This window comes from Empidonax traillii, unplaced genomic scaffold, assembly GCF_003031625.1.
Source record: "Empidonax traillii isolate 1590-97213 ecotype Southwest subspecies unplaced genomic scaffold, ASM303162v1 scaffold787:size292032, whole genome shotgun sequence".
NCBI classification, from domain to species: domain Eukaryota; kingdom Metazoa; phylum Chordata; class Aves; order Passeriformes; family Tyrannidae; genus Empidonax; species Empidonax traillii.
Window position 1 is genome coordinate 18497 of NW_020955980.1, and position 8066 is coordinate 26562.

Here is an 8066-nt window from a genome sequence, read left to right on the forward strand (position 1 = left end):
GGGTTAACAAGGGTTAGGGTTAGGGTTAGTCTTAGAGTTAGGGTTAGGGTTAGAGTTACGGTTAGGATTTAGGGTTTGGGTTAGGGTTAGTGTTAGGTTTAGAGTTTTTTTTACTTTTACATCTAGGATTCAGAACGGGGGAAGATACCTGCCAGTTCAAAAGTGCTTTGCACAGGAAGCTCTTGCTCTTTGTGTAGCGCGGAGAGTTTTGCACCACCTTCTCTTGAGAGACAGAGGCTCAGGGCTTGCTTTCCTCTTTTGGTGGTCCCAGCATGGGGGTGGCACAGCAGCCAACCACAACCTCGAGAAAAGTCCCGCCAGCCCCTCCTCCCTCAATCCGTGCCTCAGTTTCCCCACCCTGAGCAGCTCTTGGGGATCCGAGGGGTGGCATCATCCCGCCCCAGCACCACCCCCTCGAGTTCCTCTCCCCCACCAAGCTAGGGGGGCCCAGTGGACACGACCTCCCAGTCCCTGCACCCCGGGGACACGGAAGTGACGTGCTGGTTTACGCTCTCCTCATCCTTTGTGGTTTTGAGTGGCACAACATGACTGTCACGTTCCATCTGTCATTTTTACGTTTGGAGAAGTGGTCAGGATGAAGCAATCCAGCCATCCCAGCTGAATACGCAATTGTTAACTGACAGATATCTTGAGTGCAGCAGGAGTTCACAAGGCTGTCATGGAGGTGTTGGCTTTTAAATCCCAGCTGCCTGCAGAACCTTGACATATCATCAGTATGCAGTTTTTAATTTCATGGGACATTTCTTTTGGTGTTACCAATGGATTTTGTTTTGCCTTCATCTTCCCTTTTTGTTAACACTGCAGAAACTTATTTCTTGAGGCTCTTTCTTGTCTTACATGGATACCATGTGCGCTGTGTGATTCCCAGGGGGTTTCCATGAGCAGAGGCCTGAAACTTCACTAGAGCTTTTGTGAACACTCACATACAAATGCCAGACAACTCAATAACATAAAAGGTGTCACAGATTATTTTACTACAGTCCCAGCATTTGAAAGGTATTTAGGTTAGTATAAAACCAGGTTTCAGCTCCAGTCAGCCTTTCTTTGCAGAATAAAGGAACAGCTGGCTGGCTGGCTGGTGGACAAAGGTCTCCTTCTGCTCTGAGTGGCCTCAGGGGGAAGCTGCTGCTGCATCTGGTCGGCCTGGCAGCAGGGCCCAAAACAGGGATTTGTCCTGTACAGCTGTGGAGGTCAGACAATCTGGGGCTGTATTTTATACAGTTCCACTGTGGGAGTACATTTTTCTCCTACAATTTACTCAGACCTGGGACAGGAACAGAGTGTGTTGAATCAGCTCCTCTGAAACTTTTGCATATTTTTACCTTATTTTTGAGAATCTAAAGCAGGGTAAGCACAGTTCTGACATTTTTTGCAAAGATCCGACTGTGTTAATTTCAGCAGATGAAACTTTGGTTTCAACATGTGTTAAAATGAAAATACCATTTTCAAGTTAAAATGTAACATGTTGAATTATTCTTATGTTGAGACTGGTAGAGCACTTTAATCAATTGATCAAACTTTGCTCAGTTAGCCTTTACTGATCTTGCATTTCTCTTCTTTGCTCAAATTAACACAGTCATATTTGTAACTGAACTCAGTGGTAGCCAAGGCTATAAAGGCAGATAAATGCAAAAACCTGTCTCTCCAAAGTCTTTAGTCTCACTAAGAATGAAGCTCACAGAAGCATACTGAGATCAAAATCAATGCTCCCTAAATCAAGAAAAAATTCATTTGCAGCGGCTCATTTTGGATTCTTCTATATGCATAAAGAGAGAATAATTAACTTTGTACGTGTAGAGTTTTATCTTTTCTTATTCTCTCCATTCTGTGGACAAACTGTTGAGTTCACTGCTTCAATTAAAGCTTTCTGAAACACTTTAATAAGTCCCAAAAAACTGCCTCCTTTTTCTTTCTTTTTTTTAAGCTAGAGGTTTATTAAGAAGATCACAGATTTTCCTATGTTTGTTGTGAAATCCAGGTGGGAAAAAAATAAATAATTCCTGGCATTTATTATGATAATTTTAACTGAGACTCATAAGCTAAAGAAACTTAATGGCATTACCCATGCAAGATATCTCCAGAAATAATGACCTTATTACAGCGTTGATCTTGTGTGGGTGGAAGCCTGCTTTGGAATAAGCCTGGGGGAAATGATCGTGTATTTCACCTGCCTGTTGTACATTATGGGTGAGCTCGGAGGTACAATAAGATACACATTTGGTAAGTGTTTTACATGTTAGAAATTGGTAATTTAATGCATTAATCACCAGAGTGCAATTACAGACCTTAAGTTAGAAGGTATTAGTCATTCACCATAGATAACCTTCTGTGGCTCTTAGAATTTCATAGTCTGAGTTCATTACAACTGGCAAATGTCATTTGCAGAACCAGCACACACAAGGGGCTGTTCTTTGGCTTGAAGCACATTTTTTCAGTATTAAATACACTCCATTAAATACAAGAGAGAGCACCTGTTTGGGTCTTATTTCAATAAAGATTATATCCTAGTTGCATTTCAAGGGGGCTTATAAAGGTTGCACGTTATTAATGTATTTTATTAGCATGTTTAAAATGGAGTGGGATACGCTGGAAATATTACCAGCACATCAGTAGAAGACATCATAGCTAGTGATAAGCCATGGCAAGAAGCAGCCTATTAACCTGTCTTTATCAAAATGTGAGACAAACAGCCTATTAACCTGTCTTTATTAAAAAGTAAGACAAATGATTACTTGTACAAAATCTGTTAGAGCATTTGCTGACCTTTCATAAATGAACCTTCATATATGGTATTTTCTTGAAATTAGTAATATGCTTAAAATTAGGTCTCTCAGGGCTTAATTTCAAGAAGCTGCATAAATCTAGGAGAGAGTAAAACTCTGTAAGTAATTGTTCCTAATTTTTGGTGTTTTCACATGTATAATGGAGAGGACATCTTTCCTTTTCCCCCTCTTTCCTAATTCCTTATGGTGCTGCTAGGTGTCTAGCTTGCTGTGTGTATGTGACTTGGATAAGAAAACAGAGGAGCAAGAAACATGTCTCTGCTCAACACAGACACCTTGGCAGGAAGACAGCTTTTGTTTTAGTTTTCATCGTTTCTTGCAGGTGACAGAACAACATGAGATGGTTGTGTAGGTGTGCCTTTTGTCGTCAAAATATAACATGCACAAGATGCTCATCTGCATCATTTGGAATTACATTACTTTCTCTGTGCAGAAAGGCATTGAAAGATGTCAGCACACTGCTACAGAAAATACAGCTGCATTAACAAACAACTTAGCTGTTTCTTTCTGAGTTACCCAACCACATTAGCTGAATACATTGACATCCTTTTATAGAGTCCTGTGATTCATGCATTTGAAACCTGGGGGGTTTTAATAACAGAATCAAAAATATTTAATCCAGTCTGCAGTCGGAATAATAGTGAGCAGTGTTCCATGATAAAGCAGGCAATGCACCAAACGAAAAAGTTCCAGGTTGAATTTTCAACCATAACTTAGAAGGAGCTTTTGCAAAAAACACTCCTGTAAATTCATGACCACTTGCCAGCAGCAGTTGACTGTACAAAAAGCAGCAGTGAATACCTTGCTTCCGTGCTGAAACATACATTAGGTATTAAATAAATAGATGCTTAAGGACTCTAGCCATGAAAGGACAGCAATTCTGCTTACCTGCTGCTTCAGCCAATTCTAAAGCTTTTTTTCAAAAACTGAAACAGGCTTAGCTGGCACCTAAACTGTCCCTGCATTCCAGGCCTTGCTTCAGTATAAAATATCTCATCCGTTTAGGCGTATGGGCAAACAGTGAGAGCTGTCAGGATCCACAAAATCAGGACCTTGACAAGATCCTGGGTGCCTCCACCTGCAACAACAAGCTACAACAGGGTTATAGGTGAAGTATCCACCCTAGACACACATTATGATGTGTGAACTGGGGGCACACGTGGTTACATCTTGACGCTGGTTTTTACTGTCACCGCATAAAAAGAGGTGCTATGGCGGTTGACTCAGTAGAAAAGAGAGTTACATATTTACAGCTAAGAGTAATCTTGAAAATATTCAGAACTTAAAGTATCCAGTTTCATCTATTCAACTATAAGAGAGAAGCAGGAACAAGCAGAAAATAAGTTGGTTTTTTTTTCTATTTGAGCATAAGTATTACAACTTCACACTGTAAATTTGCACAAAACAATAGATGCTCCCAGATACTTCTCTAATATTCCACATGACCTGATAGAATTCTAAAGGACTTTTCCTAAACTGGTTTGTTGGGCTCTCTCCAATTACCTGTGTTTTGTTTAAACACACTATTCCAACACAGAGGTCCTGTTTTCAGTGGCCTTAGAAATACTGTTTCAGTGCCAGGGTGTGTTGTAATCTCTCACCTAATTTAACATAAGTAAAACATATCCCAGGCAACCAGAGAGACCATTAAAATACATGCATATGCAGTCACTTTTAAGGACTTAATACAAGAGTGACAATAAGTATTAGTAATTAAAGTACATAACCCAGATTAGTATGAAGATGGATACTTTGGTGTCATCTCAGGCCCAGTCAATTCCATACAAAGCAGAACAGTTCAAGCGGGAAAGAGAATTTTCTATGTAGATATCCTCATGATTGGGGGGACACCAGGGGTCATCAGAGACAGAAGCAGAGTTCACATCCTATTAGGAAGAGAAAGGCTCCAGAAGGAGCGACCTGGGTAGGAGAAGGGTCTATAACTCAGCAAGAGCTGCCTTCGGCACTTAATTCCAAAAGAGGCTGAGAGTTGTGCAACCCCAACAGAGTGGAGCCTCATTTTATTTAAAAGATGAATCTTAAGACATGGCCCTCAGTTCTGCATTTCCAACTGTCCAGATTAGTTCATGCTTTGGTTAACATGATGTATGTTGTAGATCCTATGTCTCCCATGCAGTGTTAATAAATCCCTGAATCACTGAGTGCAGATAAGGCCAGCCAGCAGTGCACTCAAGAGTTAGCTCAGAGACTGACAATTTTTCAAACAGCATCAATTTCCAGAAATTTTATTTCAGTACAATCTGAAAATTTATATTACTATTTTTTTTTTTATATATAAATTACTCTGTCTACTCTTTTACCTTCCCTTTTCATTCCTGGATTCCTCTTCAATAATTACAGTAACAGGCAAATAAATTACTTCAGTTACAGATCTATCATTCAATTGTAACTTCTTTAGAAGAAGTTAAATTCCACTTAGTATAAGGTAACGTAGGAAATAGAATATAATGACTATTAGAAATAGGATAACAATGTGAGTAGAGAATCACCTGCTTACAGTTATCTTGGGTCAGGTACATGCACATCAGAGACTCAGCAGTATTGGAGGTAAGAGGCTCTTTCCACCTACAAAAGACCAAAAGAAACAGCTCAAGCACCAAGCAGCCAGCAAACACAAATTTTCACATTGCTTAGACTGAGATGAGTTCGAGTGATCATCTCCTACAGATTAAAATGTAGCAAAGCCCATAAAAGCTTGCTTCTGTGCCCTGGCTGCATCCCTCAGTCTGGTTTCCCCTTGCCTGACTCCTTCCCATAGAATCAGAACCATAGAATGGTTTGGGTTGGAAGGGACCTTAAAAGATCATCTAGTTCCACCCCTGCCATGGGCAGGGACACCTTCCATGAGAGCAAGCTGTTCAAAGCTCCATCCAACCTGGCCTTGAACACTTCCAGGGAAAGGGCATCCACAGCTTCTCTGGGAAACCTGTGTCAGTGCCTCACCACCCTCTTAGTGAAGAATTTCTTCCCAATACCCAATTTAAACATACTCTCAACTGAAAGCCTCTCCCCCTTGTCCTACCACAAGCCCTTGTAAAAAGCCCCTCTCCAACTTTCTTTTAAGCCCCCTTTAAGTAACTGGAACATGCTATAAGGTCTCTGTGAAGCCTTCTCCAAGCTGAACAACTCCAGTTCTCTCAGCCTGACCTCACAGGAGAGGTGCTCCAGCCCTCTGAACAGCTTCGCGGTCCTCCTCTGGACGTGCTCCAACACTCACGTCCTTACATTGGGGTCCCAGAGTTCGGTATCCAGCAGCCGGTCTTTAGGAGCGGCAGAGGATTTTCGCTCTGCTGGGAAAGTTCCCTCCCAGTGTTTCTCCCTTGGTGATTCTACTCTTTTTTCAAATACTTTTTTCCCATTCCGTATGCACATAACCACCGCTCTGCTCCAGGCCTTGCCCCTGCGGCACCCCCTCTGTGGCGCTGCCCCTTCGTTCGCCGTCGCCGTGCGCTCGCAGGCTACAGGTCTGTCCCCGGCCGCTGTGAACATTGCCCTCCCCGCCGCGGGCTCCCGGCCGGGACAGCCGTACTTCCCCCGCCGGCACCGCACCTCAGCCATTCCCTGCGCGTCGGGCAGGCTTCCCCGCTCCAGCCGGACAGTGTGTATGCGGGAGATAACGCGCGGGGGGACAGGCGCGGGGGGCGCTCCCGGGGACGCGGATGTTCCCAACCTTTTCCCCGGCGGCGCCCGGTTTTCCGTGTGGGACAGCTCCGCTCCGCTCCGCTCCGCTCCGCCCCGGGCCGGGCCGGGCCGCCGGGAGGTGGGTGAGCCGGGACACCGGGTTACGGGGGGGAGCCGGGGGTCTGAGCGGCAGCCTTACACAGCTCCTTCGCAGCCCACGCCAGCCCGAGGGTTGGTGATCACACTCCCTCTCCCCTCTGTGTCTCTTTGCCTTTTCAGTCGCCAGGAAATAAGGATATCCACCCCTAGGAGAATATTTTGGCACCAGGGCTGCACTTTTGCATTTTTCAAAGCAGTATGTAACTTAGCATTCATTCATTTCCCCCCCTCCCCCCGTCCCCCCGAGGCAGACAAGGATTATTACCCTCATTTTATGGGGGAAAATAGGTAAGTGGGGTATAAAGTCCCTAAGAGGCACAAAGGTATCGGAGGTGGGACTTGATGAGAAACTCCTGCACCTGGCCTTGGAAGAGTCCAGCTTGCTGGATGTCCCTGCATTTCAGTACTTTGAGTACTAGTGAATGAAACGTTTTGCTTTTGCAGACACCCAGCAGTGCCCGAGTCTGGCAGGGCTGACGGGCCAACACCTAATCCAGCTATGTGGTACAGGTGTAGGCATGCTTCTAGCTCAGACCCAGCCCAAAGAACAGTAGTGTTTTAAAATGGAGTGGTGAACTGTTACTGCACGTCTTTGATTCTGTGACTTGTGGCTGGGAGCATTCACGCAAGTTGCGGTAAAGTTCAGTCCTTTCCGTCCTCTGCCTGAGGGTGAATCAGATTTATGTCTTCCTCATAATTGTCAACAGGCCTCCTCCTGCTTCCGTGTGAAGCTGCGTCATTGTGCAAGAAACTGATTGAGATGGTAAGAGGCAGAAACTAGAGGAGAGGACAAGAAGGGCTTCCAAGGTGTTCTGTAAGGATTGGTTTCTGGGTTCAACATGTGCATAGCCAGAACATGGAAGCTGCCCAGAGCAGATCTCCCTTCTCTCCCTTGGCCCCATACAAAGCATCTCCTAATGCCTCAGTAGGATGAAGCATGTCTTTGATTTAGCAGCTCTTGAACATTATTCATTCAGCTGGAAGAGCTGTAACAGAAGAAGAAAGTGCCCCCAGCCCAGAATAAGCAGTGTTTCCAGAGTGAATGGGTGTGTGTGAGATAAAAGGGTTTGGTGTTGCATTGTGCAGAGAACAGAACTGAGAGCAGCTGGTTTACTTGACAGATTAATGTACTTAATAAAGCTTTCCCTCCAGAAAGAGCTGGGTAGGGACAGAATTTAAACTATAACCTTCCTGAGGATTTCTGTTTCGGCACTCCCTAGGTGTCAGACTGCAGGTCGTTATGTGTAGGAGGTGGGACCAGCCGAAGCCTGCAGAGAATAGAGCTTCTAGCAACAACAGCTGCCCGGAACTGCCTGAGAGCCAGCTACAAGGGGTCAGACCAGCCCCAGCCTTACAGACCTCTGCAGGATTTCCCTCTCCTGGGCCCCCAAGACCACACCTTCCCTTCTTCCCTGACTATCCCTTCCCCCTGAATAAATAGACATATCCTTCCAACCTATC